General features: G+C 50.6%; 1 protein-coding gene across 1 annotated transcript in view; it reads left to right on the top strand.

Annotated features, from left to right (window-relative positions):
• The window catches only part of SULF2 (sulfatase 2), an 84,449-nt gene that overhangs the window by 21,199 nt on the left and 37,561 nt on the right, over positions 1 to 25,689 (top strand). The gene's annotated exons all lie outside the window — the stretch shown is intronic.

Here is a 25,689-nt window from a genome sequence, read left to right as displayed (position 1 = left end):
AAATTAGTCCATTTAAAATATGAACTATAATACAGAGAGAGGCTGGAAGTACTTATGCACAATTTGTATTCACCGTGGGTTACGTTGGGGACTGATTTGTTGACTTCAGACCATCGGTACGGAAGAAGGTTCCAGAACATTGGGGTGGGGGTGGGGATGAAAACCGGTGTGGAAAATGGAGAGAAGCACATGTGGGACCGTGTGGCCACTCTGCAGACTGGCCCGGGAGTTGACCTGGATGGTTTGTCTACACTTGGCTGTCTGCACTACCCAGCAGGCTCCATCTCTCCTGTGGTCAGTGCTGCGGTGTGCTCTCCCGGGAGGGAGGGAGTGGGGGGTGGGCACAGAGCGAGTGGGGCTTCCTGTCTATCTTGCGGGAGGTACCTTGGTCGGTTCCCAAGGCTCACCTGCCAGGCCTGGGGCAAAGACGCAGTGAAAACACTTATCTCTAGCACCACGAAAAGTCCTCCAAACCCAATTAAATCAAATTGTTAAGAAGTGAATACTCCCCATCTTGGGTAAGGAACCAAGGCAGTCGCGAAATCAGACATCGTGCCTGAGATATTGCTACCCCGGGGAAGTTGTGTCCAAAGGACAAGGGGCTTGTTTGGTGGGAGTGACAGGAGGGAAGGCTCGACGTCTCCCTCGCAGCTCAGTTCAGAGATGAAGCAGCCTTCCAGACTTGGGGTGGTGGGGGGTCTTTTCCTGGGATACACCTGTGGCTGGGGGCGCACATGGGAGTGGTGGGGAGCAAGAGGAACGTGTGTCTCCTTGCAGACTGATTCTCCTGCCATAATCACCCAGTGACACACCGTAAGCCCTTAAGCAGTGTTAGCCCTGATGACGGTGATGATTTACACAAGGAGCATAGCGTCGCTCGACCCGCCCCAGAGCAGTGTTCCCAGCAATGTCACCAGAGATCAGCTTGGATGGTGAAAGGAAGTTGTGCACGTGGATTAAAACTGGCAGCACGTGCTCAATCCCTCTCCTCCTGAGAGAACCAGGAAGGCCTCGATCCTGTACACATAAGCCTGTTGGTTCCTGGGTCTCTGCAGAGAGCCACAAGTGTCAGAGTTTTCCACGGACACACTCCCAGGTAGTTGTGGGGACCTGAATATAAACAGAAGAGGCGGGACAGAGGTCCTGCAGCAGACCAGAGGGCTCCTATTGGAAGGGGCGTCTGCCACTCAGGTCCAGATAATTATAGCCATTTGTTTTGTGTTCAGTGGTACCGACTTTCAAATATTTCTCACCTGAATTTTTAGCTGAAATCTGCTGATATTTAAAAAAAAAAAGTTGCCAAACTCAATTTTTTAAAAAATGTTCTGTAGGGGCCAAACAAAGGCTGTCTGAAGGCAGAATGTAGCTCACATTCCGCCTTTAGAACATCTGACCAGAAGGCCTGTGTAAACTTTAGATCTGATCTTAGAGGAAAGGATTTCAGTTTTTTGCTCTTGAGTGTGATGTTAGCCGTGGGCTTGACTTATAGGGCCTCTAGTATGTTGAGGGTACCCGCTTTGTTGAGAGTTTTTATCATAAATAGATGTTGGATTTTGTCAGATTTTTTTTCTGCCTCTGTTGAGATGCCCATATGGTTTTTATCCTTCATTTTCTTCGTGTGGTATATCACATAGATCAACTTGCATATGGTAAACCCTTCTAGCATCCCTTGAGTAAATCCCACTTGATCATGGGATGTAATCCTCTTATTGTATTGTTGAATTCAGTTTGCTTATATTTTGTTGAGGGTTTTTGCATCTCTGTTCATCAGGGATATTGGCCTATAATTTCCTTTTCCTGTGGTGTCCTTGTCTGGAATGGTATCATAGAATGAGTCTAGCAGTGTTTTCTCCTCTTCTGTTTTTTGGAGGAATTTGAGAAGAATTGATATTAGTTCTTCTTTATCTTTTTTAAGATTTTGTTTATTTGAGAGAGAGCGCGCATGAGTTGGGGGAGTGGCAGGCAGAGGGAGAAGGAGAAGCAGACTGCTTGCTGAGCAGGGAGCCCAAGGCAGTACTCGATCCCAGGACCCTGAGATCACGACCCAAGCCGAAGGCAGATGCTTAACCAACTGAGGCACCCAGGCGCCCTTCTTTAAATGTTTGGTAGAACATACCCTCTGGTCCTGGACTTTTGTTTTTCGGGAGGTTTTAGATTACTGGCTCAATCCCCTTACTAGGAAATGGTCTGTTCATTTTCTAATTGCTCGTGATTCAGTCTTGGTAAGTTGTGTCTTTCTAGGAATTTATCCATTTCTTCTAGGCTGTCTAATTTGTAGGTGCATAATTCCTCATAGTAGTCTCATGATCCTTTGTATTTCTGTGTAACACCTCTCATTTCTGGTTTTATTTGAGTCTTCTTTTTCTTGGTGAGTCTAGCTTAAGATTTGTCAATTTGGTGGATCTTTTCAAAGAACCAGCTCTTAGCTTCATTGATCTTTTCTGTTTTAGTCTCTATTTCAGTTAGTTCCATTATAATCTTTGTTATTTTCTCCCTTCTACTAACTTTGGGCTTTGTTCTTCTTTTCCTAGTTCCTTGAGGTATAAAGTTAGGTGGTTTATTTGAGATTTTTCTTGTCTCTTGATGTAAGCGTTTATCACAATGAACTTCCCTCTTAGAACTGCTTTTGCTGCATCCTGTACACTTTGGGATGTTTTCTTTCCATTTTCATTTGTCTCGGGGTATTTTCTTAAAATTTCTCTTGATTTCTTGTTTGGCCCCAGTGGTTGTTCAGTAGCATGTTGTTGACTCTCCCCATATTTGTGAATTTTCCAGTTTTCTTCTTGTGATTGATTTCTAGTTTCATACATTGTGGTTGGAAAATATGCCTGATATGATTTCAGTTTTCTTAAATGTATTTGCTTTGTGGTCCCACATTGCTCTGTCCTGGAGAATGTTCCATGTGCACTTGGGAAGAATGTGTGTTCTGTTGCTTTGGAATGGAATGGTCTATAAATGTTAAATTCATCTGGTCTACTGTGTCATTTAAGGCCAATGTTTTCTTATGATTATCTGCCTAAGTGATCTATCCGTTGATGAAAGTGGGGTATTAAAGTCCCCTACTATCATTGTATTGTCATCTATCTCTCCCTTTAGGTCTGTTAGCATTTGCTTCATCTATTTAGGTGTTACTAAATTGATCAGAGATTCAGCTGTTTTCCATTTCTCCTTGTACCTCATTGATGAGAAATGAGTAACATGAGCACATGTGACTGCAGAGGAACCTAAGAGATGCAGTCTCCACTCTGGGTGACCATTTTCCCAGCTAGAAATTCCTTTCTGTAGGAGAAGACGACAGCGGATACTGAGGGAAAATTATCAAACTATAGTAACAGTTCACAACCACTTGTGTGTGTGACCCCCTTTTGAGTACAAGAGATCAGCCTGAACTGTGCAAGACTGAAACCAGAAAAACGTTCCTTCAGTGGACCAACCGTGGGCCAACATTTCATGTAAATAGTGCTTTTAGTGCATTTAGTTGGGCCTTTTATCTTGGGGGAAAAAAAGGAAACTACAAAATTTTGAAAATTACCTTATTTGATGTATCTCATAGCAACAAATGTTGTGATGGTGACTAATGGGTTGATTCTTTAAGCAAATGGGTTGGTGAAGGGACAGTTGGGGGGGGTGTGACTTGTCCAACAAATCGAAGCGATAACACAATGTGATGTCCTTTACTTAAACCTGCAGTTTGCACAGCTAAATCATAACAGGTCATTTTTGCAGAAGCATTTGGGATTTGATCAGTTTTCCCCAGGGCCTCTCTAACTCCTCTGACTTCTGAATCTTACCCCCATGAAGTACTTACTACCTCTTCATCCTTTCCAGCCGCCTCTTCTTCAATTACCTCATGGATCAGAATATTGTTTGTCAGTGGATTTGCGTGTGCTTCGCGCTATCCTCCAGCATCCCTTTAATTAATTTCACAAAACCTGGCGTCTTTTACAAGACTGCATTTTCGTTTGGCAAACATCTTACTTTCTGCTACCCCATGCTTGCAGTAGAGACGGACAAAGGACGAAGTGAGACATGTGAAGTAGAAGAAGGATAAATACCAGTTTGTTCTTGGGTATTTCTGTATGTTGGCTTCCTCTGTCTCCAGGGACTGGGATCTCAATTATAAACACCCTGTAAGGGATGAATTGCATCCTCAGTTTCTACAAAAGGTACTCAGTCAATTTTTAGCACACGTCAACTGCCTGAGTGTGCTCGCTCGCATTGCATACCCATGGGTCAGAGTTCTGTAGTGTTCTGGCAATGAGATTCCTCCCAGCTCTTTGCAAAGCCGTTGAGAGCAAGGACTCTGCCTAGGTTCAAATCCTGATTCCACCACTTTCTAACTGAGTGAATTTGGACATGTTATTTAACTTCTTAGTCTTGGTTACCTCGAGGAAGGATAAGAATGTTACTTAGCTCCTAGGGTTTTGTGGGGGTGAAATGTTAGAACAGTGACACACAGTAAGCCCTTAAGCAGTGTTAGCCCCGATGACGGTGATGATTTACACAAGGAGCATAGCGTCGCACGACCCGCCCCAGAGCAGTGTTCCCAGCAATGTCGCCATAGATCAGCTTGGATGGTGAAAGGAAGTTGTGCACATGGATTAAAATTGGCAGCACGTGCTCAATCCCTCTGGTAATCAGCAAAATGCAAATGAAGGCAACAGTGGCCATAGCAAATATGCAGAGGTCCCATCGCACCAAAGGTTGGTGGGGATGTGGGGAAACTGAGTCCCACACATTAGCAGTGGGAACGCACATGGGCACCTCCACTGCCCAGGAGCAATTTGGTGACTTCCAGCAAAGCGGAAATCAAGGACTGTGGGAATGAGGAGGAAGGAAAACATACTGAGGTGGCAATCACAGATTTCCACTACACTGCTTTGCCGGGGGGATGGGGTGGGGGAGGACACCTTTTCCGGCGCTTGCTGGCAAATTAGAAGTGCCCATTGTCTTCTTGTTGGGGTGACACTTTTCTCGTTCCGTGCTGCCATCTGAGTCTGGCAGTTCTGAGGTGGTCTCCGTGCCCAGCTTCTGCCATCGGATACAGACTTTTGTAGGGATGTGGGCACTGGTGGCGAGCTTTCAGCCCCTCCCTCATCATGTTCTAGAATGCGCTGGGGGTGGGGGAGAGGCCTCTTACTACAAGCCCAGGCTACACCAGGGCCCCCCAGTTGGAGCTGTTTGGAAATTTGGCCTTGAGCACCCCAATTATTTTCACTCTTCTGCTCACACAAAGCTGGGGAGGGAGGTCAGCTGAGGATCTGCACTACTTGGCTGTCAACCTTGGGCGGCCGCCCTCACTTGGGGGGCAAGGGCTCTGGGCCATGATGCCGGCCCTGGCAGGGCACATGAGGCATTGGTGAGTCTGGGGCAACCTGCTGCCTCTCGCACAAGAGGCCAGGAAGGCGGCCCTGGGCATGGTGGCATCCCTGGCAAGACTCGCTGCCAGCGTGTTGGGGGGGGTAGGACCGTACATATGTGAGGACTGGTGCTCAGGTGCCTTCCTCTGTTTTTTTGTGGAAGAATCCTCACCCCTCCCTCTTTCCACCACTCTGTTTGATCTGCCTTTAGCCTCTTGCACTGAGCCCCACACTGAACCTGAACCCCGGCCTCCAGCCGCCTACTTTCCATCTCCCCTTGGACCCACGCCTGGCATTTCAAACCTGACGTGTGCAAAGCGGCCTCCCGATCGCGTCCCCCTCCCCGAACACGTCCCATGGTCTCCCCTGGCAGCTCCAGGATTCCGGAACATTCGTGCTGTCCCTGCTCTTCTCCCTTGGCTGTCACACCACATCTAGTCATCAGCAAACCCCCGCCAGCTCTCTCTTCAGGATATTCCAGAGCCCATCCCGCCACCACCCTTCCTGGAGCTGCCACCATGTCTCGCCCTCACGGCACAGCCCTCTCCTCCCTGCGCACCGCTCCTGTCCTCACCGGCTGCGCTCTGTTCCCGCCTCAGCGGCCCAAGGGGTCCTGTCTCTCCTCTGCCTGCAGCGCCCCCCCGGGCCCCCCACAGTCACCTCAGGGTCCTGACGATCCACCCCCCTGCCCCTCGCCTCCTTCCTGACCCCCTCACCTCCTCTCCTCCCCCTCCGTTGCTCTACTCCTTCCTGTTTCTCAAACAGTCCACCCGGCGCCCCCTCAAGGGACTTTGTGCTTATTCTTTCCTTTTCTGGAAACTTCTTCCCTACACATCTGCATGGCCCGTTCGCTCACTTCCCTCAGATCTTTGTTTAATTATCGCCTCCTCAGAGAAGCCTTCCTTGACTAGCGCACCCAAAAGGGGGTTCCTGTCCACTCCTTATCCCCTCACCCTGCTTTATTTTCCTTCAGAGCTCTCATCACCGCTTAACATCCCTCTGTATATTTGTTGTCCAGCCTCCCAGACTAAGGGATGTCCCCGTCCGCCCCTTCGGGACTCCCTGGCCTGGCTCCTGCTCAGCCCGACTCTCTGGCCCTCTCCAGCACTAACGTGGGCCCTGCCACTGCTCTCGCCGGTCGCCTCCCTTCTGAGACGCCCGCTCCATGGAAGTGGGGACGGCTGTGCCCTCCGCACCCCCGTGCCTGCAAGAAGGCGCGCCCCGTCTTCGGTGCTCGGGGAGTCACGGCAGGACGAGCAGATGAGTCTGTGTGTTCCGTCTGGAGCCAGCAGCGCCGCCCCCCCCCCCCCGCCCTCCCCATCTCTCTATACCCCTCTCTTCTCTCCCGCTCCCTCCTCCCCACCCCCACCATCTCGGCCCCTCCTCCTTTCTTCTGGGCCCTTCTGCACACACACAGAAGAAAGGACTTGGATTCTTCCTGTGGGCGCCTCTTCAGGGGCCCCTGGTGCAGCTGTCCTGCCTTCACAATGGCAGCCTTCTCTGTGCTTGGCCTCTCTCCTGTTTGTGCTCCCCGCTCCCTTCCCCTCCCCTCAAGTGAGCACACACACGTGTGCACACACAGCCCCCTTCTTCCCTCGTCCAGCTGCCCCCTCTCTCCGGCCTAGGGGTGTGATCACAGAGCGTGTTCACTCACCCTGCAAAGTAGACCCACCTTAGGAATGCTGACAGGAGTCAGGCAGCCCTCCAGGGCCCAGACTGGCCCAGGGTGTCCTTAAGAGGGACACATGTGTCACATCCATGTTCATCTTCAAGCTGAATCTCTTTCAACTCAGATTTCATGGGGACTCCCTTTCTCCAAGATCTTTAAGTTTCAAAACCAGTAAAAACATTGGTGCAGGAGTCTAGAGAACTTGGTTCTGCTTCTAACTCCTTTGTAACCTTGAGCTGAGACCTGGCCCCCTCTGGCCTCAGTTTCCCCATCTGTGCAGTGGAGTTACAACATATGTGTGTAAGTTACCCAGTGCCTTTGCTGTGACCCCACTCTTGAGGGTCATGTGACCAGTGCCCACACATCTGGGAGGGGGGCTCCCTGGGGCTGGAAGAGAAAGGGGCCACTTGGGAAGACAGGAAGCAGGTGGTCCTGCTTCCCAACTTTTCAGAAGCTGGGTGTGAGGCTGATGGGGGGAGATTCCTCTTTGCCCCCAGGCGACACTCAAGCGAAGACACTCTCTGCCCCAGCACGGCAGCTGGGGGCAGGTGTATGGGTTTCCTCTGGCCGCTGTAACAAAGCCCCACAAACTGGGTGGCTTCAAACAACAGAATTATATTCTCTCACTGTTCTGGAGGCCAGAAGCCCCAAATCAAGTGTCAGCAGGGGCCACACTCCCGCTGACGACTCTTGGGGAGTATCCTTCCTTGTCTCCTCCAGCTACTGGGGGTTGCTGGAAATCTTTGCTGTTCCTCGGCTTGCGGCTGCACTGCTTCCGACTCTGCCTCCCCGAGGGTCCTTCTCTCTCTGCCCTAATTCGTATGACCTCATCTTAACTTGATGACATCTACAAAGGCCCTATTTCCAAATAAAGTCACGTCCCCATGTACCCGGAGTTAGAACTTGAAGGTATATTTTGGGGGACGCAAGTCAACCCACCTCAGCTGGGTTCTTTCATGCAGACCACCTGATTTGATCCCCGCAGTGACACATTAACCTCCATTAAAGCTGCATAATCTTGCATTAAACGAGCAAACCCTGCAGACAACCAAGGGCTCAGAAAAACCTGCTGCCTGCCCCTTCGCTGTCCACTGTGGTCCTAAGCGTGGCGCGTGGTGGCTGCCCAGCCCTTGGGCAACTTGCTTTGGTTCCTCTCGCAGGGTCTCTCTAACTTTTATTTCACTCAGGAAGTCTCTAACTTTGGTGGGCATTAAAATAATCGCGGAAGTCAAATAAAAGTGAGAAGCAGGATGCTATGTTGGGTGGATGTGTAAAGCCTGCCTACAGGTCTCCAAGGGTTTGAGGGAGTTTTCAGGCTACATGTGACCTTTTGCAGTCTCTCCTTGGTGTGAACTACAACTCCCCTGAACATTCTAGAAGGGCCTACACTAGAGCTGCTGGGCCCAGCACGGCCACTGGCCACTGGGAACTATCTAACTTTAAGTTCATTACGTCAAAATAAAAATTCGGTTTTTTAGGGGCGCCTGGGTGGCTCAGTCGTTAAGCGTCTGCCTTCAGCTCAGGTCATGATCCCAGGGTCCTGGGATCGAGCCCCGCATCGGGCTCCCTGCTCGGCGGGAAGCCTGCTTCTCCCTCTCCCGCTCCCCCTGCTTGTGTTCCTGCTCTCGCTAACTCTCTCTCTCTGTGAAGTAAATACGTAAAATCTTAAAAAAAGAAAAATTCAGTTTTTTAGTCATCTTAGGCACGTTTCAAGTGCCCATTGGGCACACGTGGGTGCCTGAGTGGATGGTGCAGATATCGCATGTTTTCTGTCGTCACAGAAAGTCCTCTTGGACGGCCTTGGGGTAGAGTGTAATTCAAGCAAAATTTTGGAGAGGGGGACACAAACCTTTCAGAAGATAAAAAGAATGACAACAATCATTTTTAAAATGCAAGTTGTGCCTGTGAGCCTTTACCATGCCAGGCGCTTTACCTGATTCATCTTCCTTAATCCTCACATTAGGTGGGTGCGTCCCCTCCTTCTTCCTGCGGCATTTCCCCTGAGGCCCGAGCTCCATGATCTGGTTCCTTCCCAGGCCCTCCTGAGGCTGGGCCACGGGTCAGGGTTTCAGGAGCATGGGGCAGCTACCCAGGAGGGCTCCAACCTGGGGCCTGTGGGTCCCACCTGTCCACGGCCAGGTCCTCCTTCTCTGAGCACCTGGCATATCCCGCCCCGTGGCCAGCAGGTCGCTTCCAGCAGAACACATCTGTGCCGTCATGGGGAGAGAGCTTTCAGCAGAATAAAGGAAACGGGGCGCCCCTCTGTGTCAGCCCTCCCAAGGCCACGGAGGAGTCCGCTCTCCACCATGCCTGTGTGAGCCCTTTTCTGCCCAGAGAAACCAAACCCTAGCGCCTGGAGGGGCCAGGCGGGGAAGGGGGCAGCGCCACAGAGCCCAGGCAGAGGTGCCCATTGGATGATAGATGGACCCAGAGGTGCCAGATCTTCTCATTTGTCAGAAGTGTGACACCCAGATTTTTACGTCAAATTGTCCAGATTTCAGGTGCAGACTGTTTGCTCTACTTTAAAAAATAAATAAATAAATACACCAGGCAAACCCAAAGCAAACACACCTGTGGGATGGATTCAGCCCACAGGCCACTGGTTACAAACTTTTTTTAACCAGTGGTTCCCAAGGGAACACACTGCCCCCTAGGGGCCAAAATCTGTGAAAAGTGTTTCTGGTGGTTGTCAAAGTTGGGGATGCTGCTTGGAGTCCGGGGGACGGGAACCAGGGACCTTCTGTGGCCTGTTGTGCGAGGGAGAGCCCAATGGGGCTCCCAAACTCCCTGTTGTTCTAGGCGGCTTCCGAGTCTTGCACCAGATGGTTATATGAATGGATTCTTTTACATGTATTGTAATCTGAGCCTTGACCCTAGGTCCTTTTTATGCATAACCACCGGAGGTATTCTATACAGTTTTAGGATCCTCTGAATCTTCCAGGAATGTGAGTGATCAGTAAATGGAAGGAATATCATACTTGAATGCAAAGCTTTTCCAGGAGTTATCCCACATTCCTGACGTTCTCAGCACTGGGGGCAGGGCCACCAGAAGCACTTGGCTTACGAGTGCCGCGGGCCCACCCAGCTTGCATCAGTCTCTCACACGCCTCTGAATCCGTGTCTAGGTGCCACCTGACGACGCCATCACATCTCTCCCTGACGGATGGGCTCAAAAGTTCATACAGAAATTTTTCTTTGTTATAAATTGCCTTCCTTTTATTCTTCTTGCAGGCTGTAATTACAGTGTTGTATTGATTGGGGGGGGGGGGGATGTGCCTAGGTAGTTTTTGTCACCTGCAGTTTTCTTTCAGGAAAATAGGGAGTGTTACAAAATATTTGTCATAGAAATGGACATCAGCCTCATGGCACTGGGAGCTCCTCTTCAAAGGATCAGCTTAGTGTCACCTTCCTCTGAGGTGATAATTAAATATCCAGTGATTGACAGTCTCCCCAGGCCTTGTTCTAAGAGTCTGTTGTGGGTTTTCTCCCCGCCCCCCCCCAGCCCCCCTCCCACCCGTTCTGTCCTTCTGGACAAAACCATGCTTTAAAAGGGGCAGAAAGACTTTTCAAATACCGCCCTTCATGATGCTGACTCAGCAGCGATAAAACTTGTCACCAGTGCTAGAGGGAAGCCCACCGTGCCCAGCTCGTCAAGTTTCCGGGGCATGGATGGGCCCCAGCTTCCGTGGCTGGAGGTGCGTGACCCTCCCAAGGAGTAGGGGGCCAAGGGCAGCGTGTAATTCGAGGCCCAAGCAGCCTCCCCTCCACACCTCCAACACTGTGACAGCTCAGCCTTCCTCAGTAGCTGTGAGCTTGCTACAAACAGGCAGGAGCAACCCTAGGCCTTCACCTGGTTATTTGCTCGTCCCTGCCTCTCCCCAGTGATTAGCCAGTCCTTCTCCGCACCTGGCACCAAAAGGAAGCTTTGAAAAATGCCATTCTAATCGTGTCACCCTCTGCACAAGACCCTCCACTGGCTGCCCGATGCCCTGAGAATAAACTCAGCTCCTTGCTAGAGCTGCCAAGGCCTTGCTCAGCTCCCCTCTCTGTGCACATCTCCTACCTCTCTTCCTTTCTAACAACACTCAGCCTGGGCTCTTTGCTGTTCCTCAAACATTCCAAGGTCACGCTTGCCCCAGGACCTTTGCACTTGTGGTTGCATCTACCTAGAGCACTGCTCACACAGCTTGTTTCTTGTCATCATTCACCTTCTGTCTCTAACATCCCTGTTGCTTCCCTGACCTCCCTGCATGAATTAGCCCTCCCCAACCCCTGTCACTCTCTACCGTGATACCCTGCTCTATGTCCTTTGTAGGACTTATCATCACCTTGAAATTATGTCAGGTGTTTTGAATTTATTTATTATCATCCCCTTGAAATTATGTCAGGTGTTTTGAATTTATTCTGTTCACTGCTGTATCCTCCTGTCCAAGAACAGTGCCAGGCAGGTATTGGGTACCCAATAAAGATTTGAATGAACAGATGAGTCTTCGGCCTTAGGCTTGAAGTAAGCAGGAAATGAGAACAAAACGGAATTTGGATTACTGTCTCCCTTTTCCGGCATTCAGAAATATAATTGCAATTAGTCCAGGCAAACGTAGCTGAGTCCCAGCACTCAAACATTGTCACCAGAACCCATCTTTCAGCTTCTTGGATTTTCTTTCATTTGGGTTAGCTTTATGCTTAGGAAGGTTCTGCTTTGTGACGTTAAGATGGCCCTCACAGGTCCCACCCCACCGGTGTAGTGACCCTGGCTGAAAGAGAGAGCCTCCTCCCAGTGCTCCAGCAAAAGTCTCAGGGGAGGCTTTCACTGGCTCAGCGAGGGTCATATGCCCCTCCCTTACCCAATCGCAGAGGCCAGGGGAGGGGGGACGCCCTGATTGGCCGACCCCAGAGGCCAGGGGAAGGGAGACACCATGACTGGCAAACCCCCCAGGTCAGGTTCCTAGCCCAGGAGCTGGGAGCCAGAAACAGTCTCACTTGAATAGGTACCTCAGAAGGCACAGTTACCAAAAGATAGGAGAGTGGATGCTGGGCAGAAAAATAAAGCAGATGTCTACTATAGAAACCCAAATCCAGCTTTCCCTCCGTCAAGGGGGAAGGTAGGGGGAGGGCATTTCTCCCAGCTCTCTCTGCTTCCAGCGCAAGATGCCTCCTTCGTGTGTAATTATGCCCCCACCTTCCTCGTTTGCTTTCCCACAGTTCTCAGTTCAGCAAGATCCCATCTCTGGCTTCCCGAACTTTCACGGCATTGATTTATCACTTTGTGCAGCAATTTGCGTTTGGTGTCTTTTCAAAAGCAGAAGAAAGAGGCTCATGTTGTAACCTTGCAAGCAGCCCAAAGTTAAAAGGATCCAGTTACAGAGTATCAGAAATGCCCCAGCCCTAAGAGCTTTGGGGCTCAGGGTTTATTTAATGCCTTTCTTCCCAGCCCTGCTTCCCCAGCCAATTTGTCTGCCAAAAAAACAAAGACTTCAGTCCTGTGGCATTTTGCATCTAATATTTATAGTGCTCTGGAGTTTGCAAAAGCATTTCCTTCTCATTTATCTCTTGTACCTCAGGAGACCCCAGCTCCACCCCCAGAAAGTTAGTGGGATTGTTTTTCCCTGCCCAGATCAGGAGCCCCCAAAGCCAAAGGATGGATGGTGAAGGTCTCACAACCCAGGGCCCTCCTGTGGGCAGCGGGGGTGAGATTGAACCTTGGCCGGGACCAGTTCAGCCTCTATTCTGCACCCCTTGGGACCACATGTGGGTCTTGCAAAATAGCAGCCAACAGCCCGAGTTCACACTTTAACCCCAAATACATTTTGTTTGAATTATAAGGTGGTGTTTAAAATCTGGAAAATTCACCAAAAAGTTCAGATTCCAAACTTTGCTTTAAAAGAGGGGATGGGGGCGGCGCCTAGGTGGCTCAGTCAGTTAAGCATCTGACTCTTGATTTCGGCTCAGGTCATGATTTCAGGGTCATGAGATCGAGCCCTGAGTTGGGCTCCTCTCCCTCTCTCTCTGCTCCTCCCACACACACTCGTGTGCTCGTGGGCACTCTCTCTCTCAAAAAAAAAGATGAACTTGCCAAATATTAGCAACATTCCTGGACAGTAGGGGTCAGTAGACTGCAGCCCACAGAAATTTGTTATCTGTTTTTATAAATAAAGTTTTATTAGAACACAGCTTTTCCATTCACATATTGTCTACAGCTGCTTATGCTTTACTATGGCAGACAGTGTTGAATAATTGCAACAGAGACCACATGGCTGCAGAGCGAAACTACTTAACAGTCTGACTGCAGAAAAAGGCTTGCTGTCCCCTCCTAGATGGCAGTCGCCAGCTGGATTTGTGTCACAGCTCCCCCCGGTATTTGCTGGAATGTAGGTACAGCCACTGTGTTTCAGGCCCCAAAGAGCAGGGTTTAGAGTGCTTATTTTTCTCTCATTTGACAGTTTGGGCACCGACAGCCTAGGGCTGATCTGGCAGGCCTGGTGTTGGTGCCCAGGCTCCTTCTGTGATGTTGCCCCACCATCCTGGAGGGCTGCCCGTGTCCAGAATAGCTCACCGCATCCACAGCCAGCCAGCAGGACATCGAAGATACAGGGGGAGGCTCCCCCCACTTTCTGTAGGCGCATTACCAGAACTCACACCACTTCCACCCACCTACATCTCCAAAAACCGGTCATGGCCGCTTCCCGCGGTGAGGGAGGCTGAGAATGTCACCTCCATTCTGCTAGCCTTGGACCCAGCTAGTAATTCTGCTTCTGTGGAGAAGCAGCACAGGGGCACTGGGGCGACACAGCAGATTCTGAGACTTCACAGGCATGGCTAGCATCGCCATTCTCTGCACACCTCTCCTCTTATCCTTGGTCCGTTCCATTCACTTACCAGAGCACCTGACTCCCGTTTGAGTTTGCAGGCCTGGTTGTAAATTATGTACGCGCTCTCCCAGGGGAGGAGGAAGAAAGGGAGCTGATGTACTCCAGAGCAGAGGGAAGGTTGCAGGCATGGAATCATACCACATGTGCCCCTTCTTACATAAACTAGTGACTGGGAGATAATTGAACCCAGTACACTCCCAGCTCTAGGGCTCAAAGCGTTGGGCTGGGCAGAAGCTGAGCTGCACTTCAAAAGCTATAATACCTGGTGGGGACTGTGGTCAGTATGCTCGCTCATCCTGGAGAAGGAACCATCATCATCCTTAGCAGCAGGAGCTGAGCTGATCCCGCCAAACTCCTGGAAATGCTTCCTACCTCTGGCTTCCTGCTGGGGCCTCCTCCTAGCCCACCTGCAGCCCCTTTCCATCTGCTAGGCTGGTGGCCCATCATCCTGACCCCTTCTTCGGGAGCCCAGGGCCCTCTTCTCTAGCAATACTCTTCCCCCTGCCCTGGGGATTTTACCTCTTTGAGAGCCACGTGTCCCCCTTAGCATCTGTGTAGATCCTTTTCAGAATAAGCTCAAATTAAATGCAAAGAAGGAAACACACAGGATTACAAAAGAAGCCAGTGGTATCAAAATACTTTATAAACTGTGATGGGTATGGCTTCTTCACACATTAAATGACGTGATGTCGTGGTTTTTTGGGGGGTAACTGATGGGTCTGATAACTCGCATGATTTTGTAGTAGTGCTGACTGCAGTGACATCTCGAGATGTCTGGTTACCTGTAGCATGATATGAAAACACCTTTGACTTCTGTTGGTGACAGAGGCACAGGTTGTGCTGTTATTCTGATTTGTTGCCTTCTTTCATTTGGAAGGAGATACTAGTTAGGGGGTCATGAAAATCAATAAAGTTGGAGTTTTCCCATCCCCGTTCAGGGACTATAGATTTAGAACGCCTTCCCTAGGTGATCTCATGGAGTTCCACAGATCCAAATGCCATCGAAATGCTGACGACTCCCACATTTCTCCTCCCAGCCCACACCTTGCCCTTGAACCTGAATGCATATCTCCAGGCTGCCCACTCCGTCTCCACGTCGTCTACCCAGCTAACGGGAACCTCACGGTTAACGTGTGTGACCTCAAGCTCTTTGTCGCCCCCTGGTGCCCCCTTCCTCAGTGATGGGCGGATGTCCTTGTTGCTCGCGACAGAAACCTTGAAATTGTCCTAGACTTCACTCACTTCTTTTCCACACTGCATCTAATCCATCTGCAAACCATGGCAGTTCCGACTCCAAAAATAGCCTGAAAACCAACCCAGCCCTCTGCCCCCACCTGCTTAGAACCATCCCAGCCTCTCTCCTGAATTACTGTGACAGCCTCCAGGGGTCCTGTTTCCCTGCTTCAGACTGTCCTCAGTCCTGGAACGTAACTCCCTGAGGGTGTGGTTTTAGTTCTTTGTTAACTTATTCTGTTTTGTTCGGTTGTGTCCCTAGTACCTAGAACCACGCCTGGCGCATAAGCAGTAGTCTTCTAAGTGTTTACTGAATGAGTGAATGCATGCATGCATGAATGAATACATAACATCCTGATAAATAATGTTATAATACAAACAGCGACCAACATTTGGGGGGCACTTTCCCTGTGTTTCCTCATTGAACTCTCCCCAGCACCTGTGTCAGGCAGGCACATTATTATTCCCATTTTACAGTTGGGAAAACTGAGCTGGTAGATGGGAATAGCTAGATTTAAACCGGGGCTGTCAGCTCCAGAGCCCATGCTCAACCTCACACCCAACTACCTCCCAAGACAAAAACACCCCTTGAACCCCTTCTACACGTCTGGACAGAGTGACCGAGGTGATGTCTGGCTCCTGCCTGTGTCCCCACACTGGCATTCTGAGAAAGGCGAGGGGTTTGGGCTCTGGGAGTGGCCTTCCCTCAGCAGTCCACAGGCAGATAAATCTTGGAGCATGGAGCGTGGGGAATGACCTCAGTGTGGAATCTCTGTTCCACCTGGAATTCCAGCAGTAAACACTCTGAAGGGTAGTCGGAGCCTGTGGAGGAGCAGTCTGTGGGATCACAAGGTCCGTCTGTCCTTGCCCCTGCCTTTAGCTGTTGAGCAACCCCCTTGCTGTTTCCTTTCTCCCTCATGAGTGTCCCTGCCTCCCGCACTGCAGCTGACAGGAGGCGCTCCCATCTGCAGGGACTGGGGGTGCCATCCTGCTGAGAGGCGGGGCGGGGTAGGGAGTGGAGATGGCCCCCTGGACTCGAGTCTCAACCCTGCCACTCACCGGCCACTGTGGGACGCTGGGCACAAAGGGACTTCACCTCTCCATGCCTCAGTTCCTCCAATTGTAAAATGGAGACAAAAAGTGTGTCTGTCTTACTGGGTTGTTGGGGAACATCATTACCCTTCAAACTAGCGGGTCTCAAAGTGGGCCCCAGGAGCCTTGGACCCAGAACTCTTTTCATGATAATACTGAGACAGGATTTGCCCTTCACCCTTATTTGCTTCAAGGGTATAGTGTTTTCTGAGGCTGTGTAATGCACCCACAGTTATTTCAAAAGGCCATTTTTCTTGAAACATGACCAAAACAACATATCTCACCAGGCTGAACGCAGGAGTAGATCCATGAATCCGGCTGCCTTCTCTTAAACTGGACATTAGAGAGATTGACAAACATGGAAAACAGTACACCTCTTCTCACTGATTTTATTTTGTTTGGGGAAAATCTATTTAGCATTTTTAGAAATACACACTGACAAGGAGGTCTATTGTTATTCTTTTTAAATGAATTAATGTGTTTTAAATTTCTCTGTTTTCTTTTCTGACATGGTAGCTATCGCTAGATAAAACCAACATAAATGAATCTATTTGGGGTCCTTAGGAATCGTTAAGAATCTAAAGGGACTTAGGTACCAGAACGTTGTTAAGTGACACTGGCCTTGGGCCCTTCAGCTTTGCAGAGCACCCCGCGGTGAAGTCATGCCCCGTGTGGATTAAGTAGATCCAGATTCAAACAGATGCCACGAAATCAAATAGAAAGACAATAATGTAACAATTCTCCCTGCTTCTCCACTCAAAGATGATGTACCCCATGTGATGGGCAACGTGAATGCTCGTCCCTCAGTGGGACCTGATCCCCACAGGCCCCCCCAGAACCTGGGTATTCGGTGGTTCAGTCATTCCTTCATTCACACCACAAATGTCTGTGGAGGCCTTCCTGCTTCCCAAGTTCTGTTCTAGATACAGGGACATAGGCGGGAACAAGGAGTGCAGAAAGCTCTGACCTCGAGGAGCTGATGTTCTCGTGGGGCAGGCAGGTGATAAAACCCAAAAGACAAATAAATTAGTCAGATGGTGAGACATACTGTGCAGAAACAGGGAGGAGAAGAGGGAGCACCAGGGTAGGGAGAGTTCATTTGAACAGGATGGTTAGGAATGTAACCCAGTAAGGTAGTATTCGAGCAAATGCCTGGAAAAGGTGAGGAAGCGATCCATGCAGGGGCAGGGGTCTGAGGAAGACGGTCCTGCAGAGGGAACAGCAAGAGCAAAGGCCCTGAGGCAGAAATGAGCTTCAGGCCTTGGGAAGACGGGAAGAGGCCACTGGGGCTGGAGCAGAACGGACTGAGGCAAAGTGAGGGAGACAAGGTCAAGGAGGGGGCAGGCCACGCCAAAGACTCTGGATTTTACTTAGAATGTGATGTAGAACCATCACAGGGTTTTGAGCAGAACTGTGGTGTTATCACATCTGTGATTTAGCAGATTGGTTCTGGCTTCTGTAGCGCAAGACCGGGGAGGAGGTTCCAGCAAGGCCCCCGTGAAAGGTGGTGGTGGCTGGGACCCAGCCAGTCACAGGGACATGTGGGAAGCACTCAGTCCTGAGTCCCTTCTGAAGGTAGAGCCACCATGACAGACGGTCAGTGGGTGTGAGTGGGGACAGAGGAGCTGAAGACCCTCCCGGGTGTGTGGCCTGAGCAACTGGCATTGACCGGAATGTTGGGAGAGAAGCAGGTTGAGGGGACCGAGCAAGGGTCCAGTTCGAAACGCCTGCTTGGCACCAAACGAATTGACCCGAGGGAAAAGAGGAAGTTTGTGACCGTGCAAACAATACCTAAAGATGACAAAACGTGGGAAAGAGGCCCACAGACAACTGGAATTTAGGAGATGTCACGAAGAGCAAAGACCCCTTTTTGTTTTCCCAGACTCCTGGCATGTGAAATGGAGTGGTTTCTTCCAAGAAAGATGGACTTTCCAGAAGGTTCTACTTCATTTTTCACCGACCTTTCCAAACCGCCCTGGGAAGCGTCGTTTGTTGTCACTGGCTCAGCTCGGCGCCCAGGCTGTCACTGCTCACAGATGTGTGTCGTGCCCAGCTGGTCCCTCTGTGCCGTATCAGCATTCTTCCTCGGGCTCATCACCAGAGTCTCGGAGGGGCCTTGTGATTTGCCAAGACGGTGTCACAGCTGGTTTCTAGCGCCCATTTTCCCTTCCCCGGAGAACTGCATTTTCATCCCCCACCCCCACCCCGCCCCCAAAAAGGAAGCAGGTTATATTTTGAGAACCCTCACAGCTCCTTTTTTTGGAGTGCTTACTCTGGGCCAGACATGATCTCATTTGTTGCTGTTCCCATTTTATAGATGAAGTCACCGAGGCTTGGGGAGGGGTGCTCACTTACCCGAGGAGATAGGGCTCAAACCTGGCCCTCTGAGTCCAGACACCAAGCCTTCGGAGCCACACCGCACCCTCTCGGCGTCACTGGGGTTCTCAGCCCGGGCACTGCTGCCACTGTGGAGTCAGGTCCTCTGTGGTGGGGGCCGCCCTGTGCCCTGGAGGGTGATCAGCACATCCCTGGCCTCCACCCACTAGAGGCCCCAGCACCCTCTCCGCTAGTTGGGACAACCAGAAATGCCTCCAGACATGACCCCCAGTGTCCCCTGGGGAGCACTCGCCCCCCCCCCTTGGCCTGACGCATGTTGGATGTGCTCTGCGCACAGGCTCTGGGGTGACCTCTCGGCCACCTCCACTGACACCCAGCATTCTCGTCTGCAGACACTGCAACAGGAATCCCTTTTGATAAAACATTTAGTTGGGGCATCTCCAGTTCTCCTACCCTCCCAGGGGCGGGGAGAGCTTAAAACACTGGCGAGGGGCAGCTTTGCACCATGCGGCCTGTGTGTCTCACCCAAAACCGTCGACCCGGTCACCCTGTCAGAGCTATGACTGTGTGCCCGCCATTGGCCAGGTCCTGGGCAGGCACCATGGCGCCCAGGAAAGGCCCCTTTGTGGGGAAATGATGACAAACAAGAGAGCAAACACATCCGCAGGTGATTTCTGTGGGTGCTGAGGGCCACAGAGAAGATAGACAGACTGGTACAGAGGGACCGGGGCCTTGAAATAGGGCAACTCCTCTGAGGAGGTGCCATCTGATCTGAGACATCACAGTGAGAAAGAGCCAGTCCGCGTGAGCAGGGAGAAGGCGCACGTGTGAGGCAGAGGGAAGAGCAGATGCAATATGCCCTGAGGTGGCCGTGAGTTTGGTGTGTTTTAAGGAAGAAGAGGCCTGGAGTGGCTAGAAGAGAGTGAGCAGAGGGGCGAGGACTGGGAGACGGGGGCGGAGGTAGCAAGACAGGTGGACAGGTCACTGAAGGGGGGTGGCAAGGATGGTCTTGGATTCAGAAGGGTCCTCCTGGCCATCTGGGGGTGCCTGGGTTCTGGGAAGCCTTGAGGGGAGTCAGCAAGATCAGAGGGGGGCCATTTCCACTGTGAGCAAGGAAACGAGGATGAAGAAGCAAGACACATTTCTATCACTTTTGAGACTTCATCACCCTGATGGTCTTGCCTCTTTTATTCGGATTCCCAAACACTGGATCTGCGGATTCAGGATGCAGGATTTTTTTTTTTTTTTTACAATTTTTTTAAAGATTTATTTGAGAGAGGTTGAGAATGAGCGCAAGTGAGGGGAGGGGCAGAGGGAGAGACTCTTCGAGCGGACTCCCTTTGAGCGCAGAGCCTGACGCAGGATCGACCTCATGACCCACGAGATCATGACCTAAGCCAAAACCAAGAGTTGGGGACACTTGACTGACTGAACCACCGAGGTGCCCCCAGGTTGCAGCTTTTGAGCACCTGTCTCCTCAGGGGGTCTTACAAAACTCCAGCCCTTTTTCTGCCTTTGAGTCTCCTAGCTCAAGATTCAAAGTCCCAGGGTAAACTCAGCCGTACACCCACCCCGTAGGTGGGAAAGGGCACCTTGATGGACAGTTGGGACCTTTGTATTTGGGAGGAACCAGGGGTGCAGTGGCTGTGGCTTCCCAGGGGTTACCTGAAAGAAAGTGTGTGTGTGTGTGTGTGTGTGCGTGCGTGCGTGTGTGTGTTCATGCACGGATGTATTGGTTCCAAAATATGGAGGAAACTGCCAAATCAAAATGAATAAATATTTAGTGAACTATTTCTATTTGAATGTAATTACTGAAGTGTAGCATGATTCAACCAGTCAACTCTGGGATGTGTCGACTCTGAGTTGTTTATCCATTATCGCTAATGTAAGATGTGGGTGGAGATAATTGTGTGTTGTGTGTTGAGAGACGTCCTTAAAGCAGCCCTGCTGATAGTTCCATCCAGATGGCCCATGATGAGAGGGAGAAAGCTGCCCGCTGGCACTGGGTGCTGTGAGCCCCACTCGTTGCCACTTGCTAGTCCCTTAGAACATGCCAGGTCCCAGCCACAGGTTCCTTACCCCTGTCGGTTCTTTCCCTCCATATGAGAGTAGGCCACTGTCTGCCCACGAAGGCACAGAGGGGTGAAGTCACTTGCTGTTCTGCAATCAGGAGGTGACAGACCAGGAGAGTCTAGCTGCAGAGACGCACTCTTGACTGTTCTCCCGTATCACCTCCTGTGTTACCCAGAGAAGTAACTCATGGCTGCCCTGATGTTCAGGACAACATGGTCCCCCATCCCTGCCGGACCCGCTCTCCAGCACGGAGACATGACCCCAGGATTCCCGTTAGTTTCCGGTTGCGGAAACCCTTCAACTCCCCCAGACCCAAGATGCTGCCTCGGTCTGCCCTCCTCTGCCGGGTTCATCCAGCCACTGCAAGACCCAGCCTTTACAGACCGCAAATGTGATTAGTATGAGGCAATTTCAGTTAGATTCAGGGCTGGGAGAGATAGCAGAAGGGCCTGGTTCTCCCATCAGACTCAGAATGGCTCCCCAGCAGCACTTAACTCAGACAAATGGAGAAAGCAGCTAGACGGGGCACAGGCGCATGGAACTTTCTACCACAGAGCTAGCTGCCTGCACGAGCCCGCGGGACCAGAAGGGAGGGTTTCAAAAGGACTTGGGGGTTAACAATCCCCTCAAAGTTGGTGGTGTGGAGGGTGGCATCCATCTCGGTGGGGACTCTATTAAATAAGGTATCAGTAGAACAAGCAGTGGCTAGGAAGGGAGACCCGCTAGCCATAAAGAACCAACACTTAGCAGGCATATGTCATGTGTCGGGTCTAAGAACAGGCATAGCCCACAGATATCGCGGGTTCGGTTCCAGACTGCCGCCACAAAGCAAATACCACAATAAAGCGAGTCAAATGAATTTTTTTTTATTCCCAGTGCATATAAAAGTTATGTTTACATAATACTGTGGTCCATTAAGTGTGCAGTAGCATTATGTCTTTAAAAAGCAATGCACATACCTTAATTTAAAATAGTTTATTGCTAAAAAAGCTAACCATCATCTGAGCCTCCAGCGCGTCATAATCACCGATCACAGATCACCGTAATAAATATAGTAATAATGAAAAAGTTTGAAATATGGCAAGAATCACCAAACCATGACACAGAGACACAAAGGGAGCAAAATGCTGTGGGAAAAAGAGCACTGGTAGGCTTGCTGGACACCGGGTTCCACAAACCTTCAGTTCGTAAACCATGCCGTGTCTGTGAAGCTCAGGAAAGCCAAAGGGCAATAAGACTGGGTGTGCCCATGTGTGTGTATTCGTTCTCACAGCAGCGCACGAGGTAGACACTGTCACCATCCCCGTGTTGTAAGCAGAGAAACCGAGGCATCGGGAGATTAAACTAGTTGCCCAAGGACACACAGTGTTCAGTGTGGCAACCCATCTCCGAGAGCCCCTTTAATGTGGAGTGTTTTTGCCAGTCACCTCCTCTGGGACGTCTTCATCCTTTCTGTCACGATCACGTTTCCTCCTTTATACCCGCAACTACGCTGTCGGGCTGTGAATCGAGAGCTTTCCGCACTATGCGTTATCTTCTCCAGCTCCTTCTACCTGCCCCTTGCCTTTCCACGCCAGCTAGCTTTTCCTTTCTTGGTCGCACTTTCATTTCTGTTGGCCAGTTCTCCCCTTCCACAGTCCGCTTTTGTAACATGTCTTGTAGACTTATCATCAGGAGACAAGGAGGCTCCCTAACCACATGCCTTGTTGTCTGTGCCTGAACTGAGTCACAGATGCACGGGAACCGGTCACCAGCAGGCTGTGCAAGCAGCGACATGCTGGGCCACTGATCCTGATGTGCATCTGTTATTTACAGGGCGATTGGTGGACTGGAGAGCCAGTAGCACAGTTTGTACTTAGTGCAAAATTACACTTCATGTACCATGCGAGCTAAACTGGAACCATTCAACTCAACTGTGGAAACTGACAGGTGCACATCAGGACCATGCAAAGCAAAGCTGGCCTGTGATTGGCTGCTCTGTTCTTGTCATTGCTGTGCCAGCATTGGGTCATTCCTTTGCACTGTGGGACCCCCTCGCTGCTGTGACCCACTTCAGAGTCCACTTCTGCACAACTGGCCCCACTTCCTCCAGGTTAAACCCAGCCCTGCTTCAAATCCCTGAGGGATCCCTAACCCCACACAAGGAATTTTGCTCATAATGCCAAGGGTTGGAAAAATCTTCCTGCAAGGGGCCAGATGGTAAATATTTTGGACTTACAGCCATGTGGTCTCTGTTGCAACCTCTCAACTCTGCCATTGTAGTGTATGTGCAGCCATAATGATGTATAAACAAATGGGTGTGGCTTCATTCCAAAGAAAGTATTCACAAAAACAGGTGGCAGCCCAAATTTGGTTTGCCAAACCCCACTCTCTACTAAGCATCTCATGTTCTTCTCCTTGGGTCTTTTAATTGCAAGTGAAAGAGCTCAACTCAAACCGAATTAAGCAAATAACAACAACCAAAAGTGATTGGATTTATTTGTTGATGTTTTCAACCTTGGCACTACTGACATTTGGAGGTGGATAATTCTTTGTTCTGGGGGGCTGTCCTGTGCATTATAGCATGTTTACTAGCATCCCTGGCCTTTATCCACTAGATGCCACTAGTACCTCTCCACTCAGCTGTGACAACAACAAAAAAAGTCCCCAATGCCCAATGTCCCCTGATTAGGAACCACTAATACAACTGAAAATGCTAAAAAGCATTAAAGTTGGCTTCAGGTAAGAGTAGACCCAGGGACTCAAACTAGTGTCTCTCCTTCTCTACTTGTCTCTCTCTCCTTCCTCCCTCCCCTCCCCACCCCCTTCACGCTGCTCTCCTCCATGCTACTTCATGTTCAAATAGACTCTCCCCTCTTGGTGACAAGATGGCTGCCAGCAGCTTCCAGTTTATATCCCATCAGCTTTGAGCCCCTTGGAAGAACTTCCCTTTTCCAGTAGCTCCCTAAAAATCCCAGGGCTCACTCTCATTGGCCCAACTTGGGTCACATGCTCATCCCTGAACCAATGACAGTAGCCAGGGGAAAGCAGTGCTCTGATTGGTCGAGCTGAGATTATGCTTGCAGCTCTGGAGTTGGAAGATCAGCCCATGTGTACTTAAGGAAGGAAGTGGTGGTACCCACAGGACCACAGGCAGAACCAAGCGGGCTAAACACAAGGCTCCACTGCCAGGTGGAAGTCTCCACCCCATGCCTGGCACACGGGAGGCGGTGAGAGCTCCATCCTTTCGACTGATGCCAGCCTGCTCCCTAGGGGCAGCGTCAGCCAGGGCGTTGTCAGTGGCCTTTCCTGGCCTGGCATTTAATTCCTCCTAACCTGCCTGCCAAGTTGTTCCCCCCTCTGCACCAGCCCTCAGGTTGCGGCTCTAGCTTTTGTGGTGTCCTAGCCGCAAAAGCTCGGTGACTCCAGGCTGTAGCCATGACACGGCTGTATTTGTAATCTTGATTTTACTTCCAGCTCGTTCTCCTGGCTGTGTCTCCCAGCCCTGGAGCCCCGGGGCCCATGCTAATTTGCAGCGCCCACCTCAACTGGTGCCAAAATAACCATTTTAAAAGCTGCCTTGGGGAAATCTAATCAAATGAGAGCAAAATCTAATTTGGCACTAAAAGCCTTTGACTGAAGCCCTGTTTTCTGGGATCTTGGGGAGCCTGAATAATCAGCTCTTCTGGGAATTTTTAATGGTTGGGGGTTGGAGAGAGGAGAGAGATGTCAAAGGAGGGATTCCAGCAGAGGAAATCTCTACAGACACATTGACACCCGTGGCATTGGGTGGTAATGGGCAGGGGTGGGCTTCCCAAGGCGCCCCACTTCTCACCCCCAAGAAAGAGTTATCCCACCAGTTGTGCCAAGACTGAAACTCTTTAGCATTCCAAGTTGCACATTCATCAGGAAGACCTTGGTCCTGATCTTCAGGAACAAACCGTAGGCTCACAAGCCAGATTTGGGGGACCTGGGAGAGAACCCAGTTTTCCTAGCAGGGAATTCAGAGTGCCTTTTCCCCTGGGCTTTCATTCATTCACCCTTCTGCAAATGGAGGGATGTTCTGTGCTTCTGAAATTACTTGTGGTCTTGGGTTCCTTTCAGAATGTGTCCCGATTCCAGGAAAATGCAAAATCTGATGCATAATATTTCAGGGGATGTGCAGGCCCTTTTAAGTTTCCCTGCCATGCCTCCTGTTGCTTCTTCTCATGATCTCATCCCTCTACCCTGTAAGGTCATCTTCTCCCTCCCTCATTGGCCTCCCTGTGGTCCTCAAATGCCCCCAAGCTTGTTGCCGCCTCAGGACCTTTGCACTTGCTATTGCCTCTGTCTGGAGCATTTTCCCTGGTACTCCTGTTCTCCCTGACTCATTCTCATCACTCCTCAGCAGCCTTCCCTGACCTCTCAACCCAGTGGTGCCTCCAGGGGTCCAACTCTGGCCACTTTGTTGAAACACCATCCTTTATTTCCTTCATCACTGGTTTTACCAACAATACCACCCTTATTTGTTACAGTCCCCCAAGGACGCCTGGGTGGCTCAGTCGGTTAAGCGTCTGCCTTCAGTTCAGGTCATGGTCCCAGGGTCCTGGGATCGAACCCCGCATGGGACTCCCTGCTCAGCGGGGAGTCTGCTTCTCCCTCTGCCTGCCATTCCCCCGGCTTGTGCTCTCTCTGTCTCTGACAAATAAATAAGTAAGATCTTTAAAAAAATTGTTTAGAGGGCGCCTGGGTGGCTCAGTTGGTTAAATGACTGCCTTCGGCTCAGGTCATGATCCTGGAGTCCCTGGATCGAGTCCCGCATCGGGCTCCCGGGCCGGCAGGGAGTCTGCTTCTCCCTCTGACCCTCCCCCATCTCATGTGCTTTCTTTCTCTCTCTCATTCTCTCTCTCTCAAATAAAATAAATAAAAAAATCTTTAAAAAAAATAAAAATAAAAAAATAAAAAATTGTTTAGAGCCCTAATGTTACAGTCCCCCACTAGAAATCCGCCCCATGAGGGCAGGGACCCTGGTGGCCTCATTCACTGCTGTGCTGCCATTGCCTGGGACAGCTCCTGGCATACCATCGGGGCTTAATAA

Source organism: Zalophus californianus, chromosome 8 (genome assembly GCF_009762305.2).
Source record: "Zalophus californianus isolate mZalCal1 chromosome 8, mZalCal1.pri.v2, whole genome shotgun sequence".
In the NCBI taxonomy this organism is placed as follows: Eukaryota; Metazoa; Chordata; class Mammalia; order Carnivora; family Otariidae; genus Zalophus; species Zalophus californianus.
The sequence above is the reverse complement of the archived record's forward strand: the minus strand, read 5'-3'. Positions and strand labels throughout refer to the sequence as shown.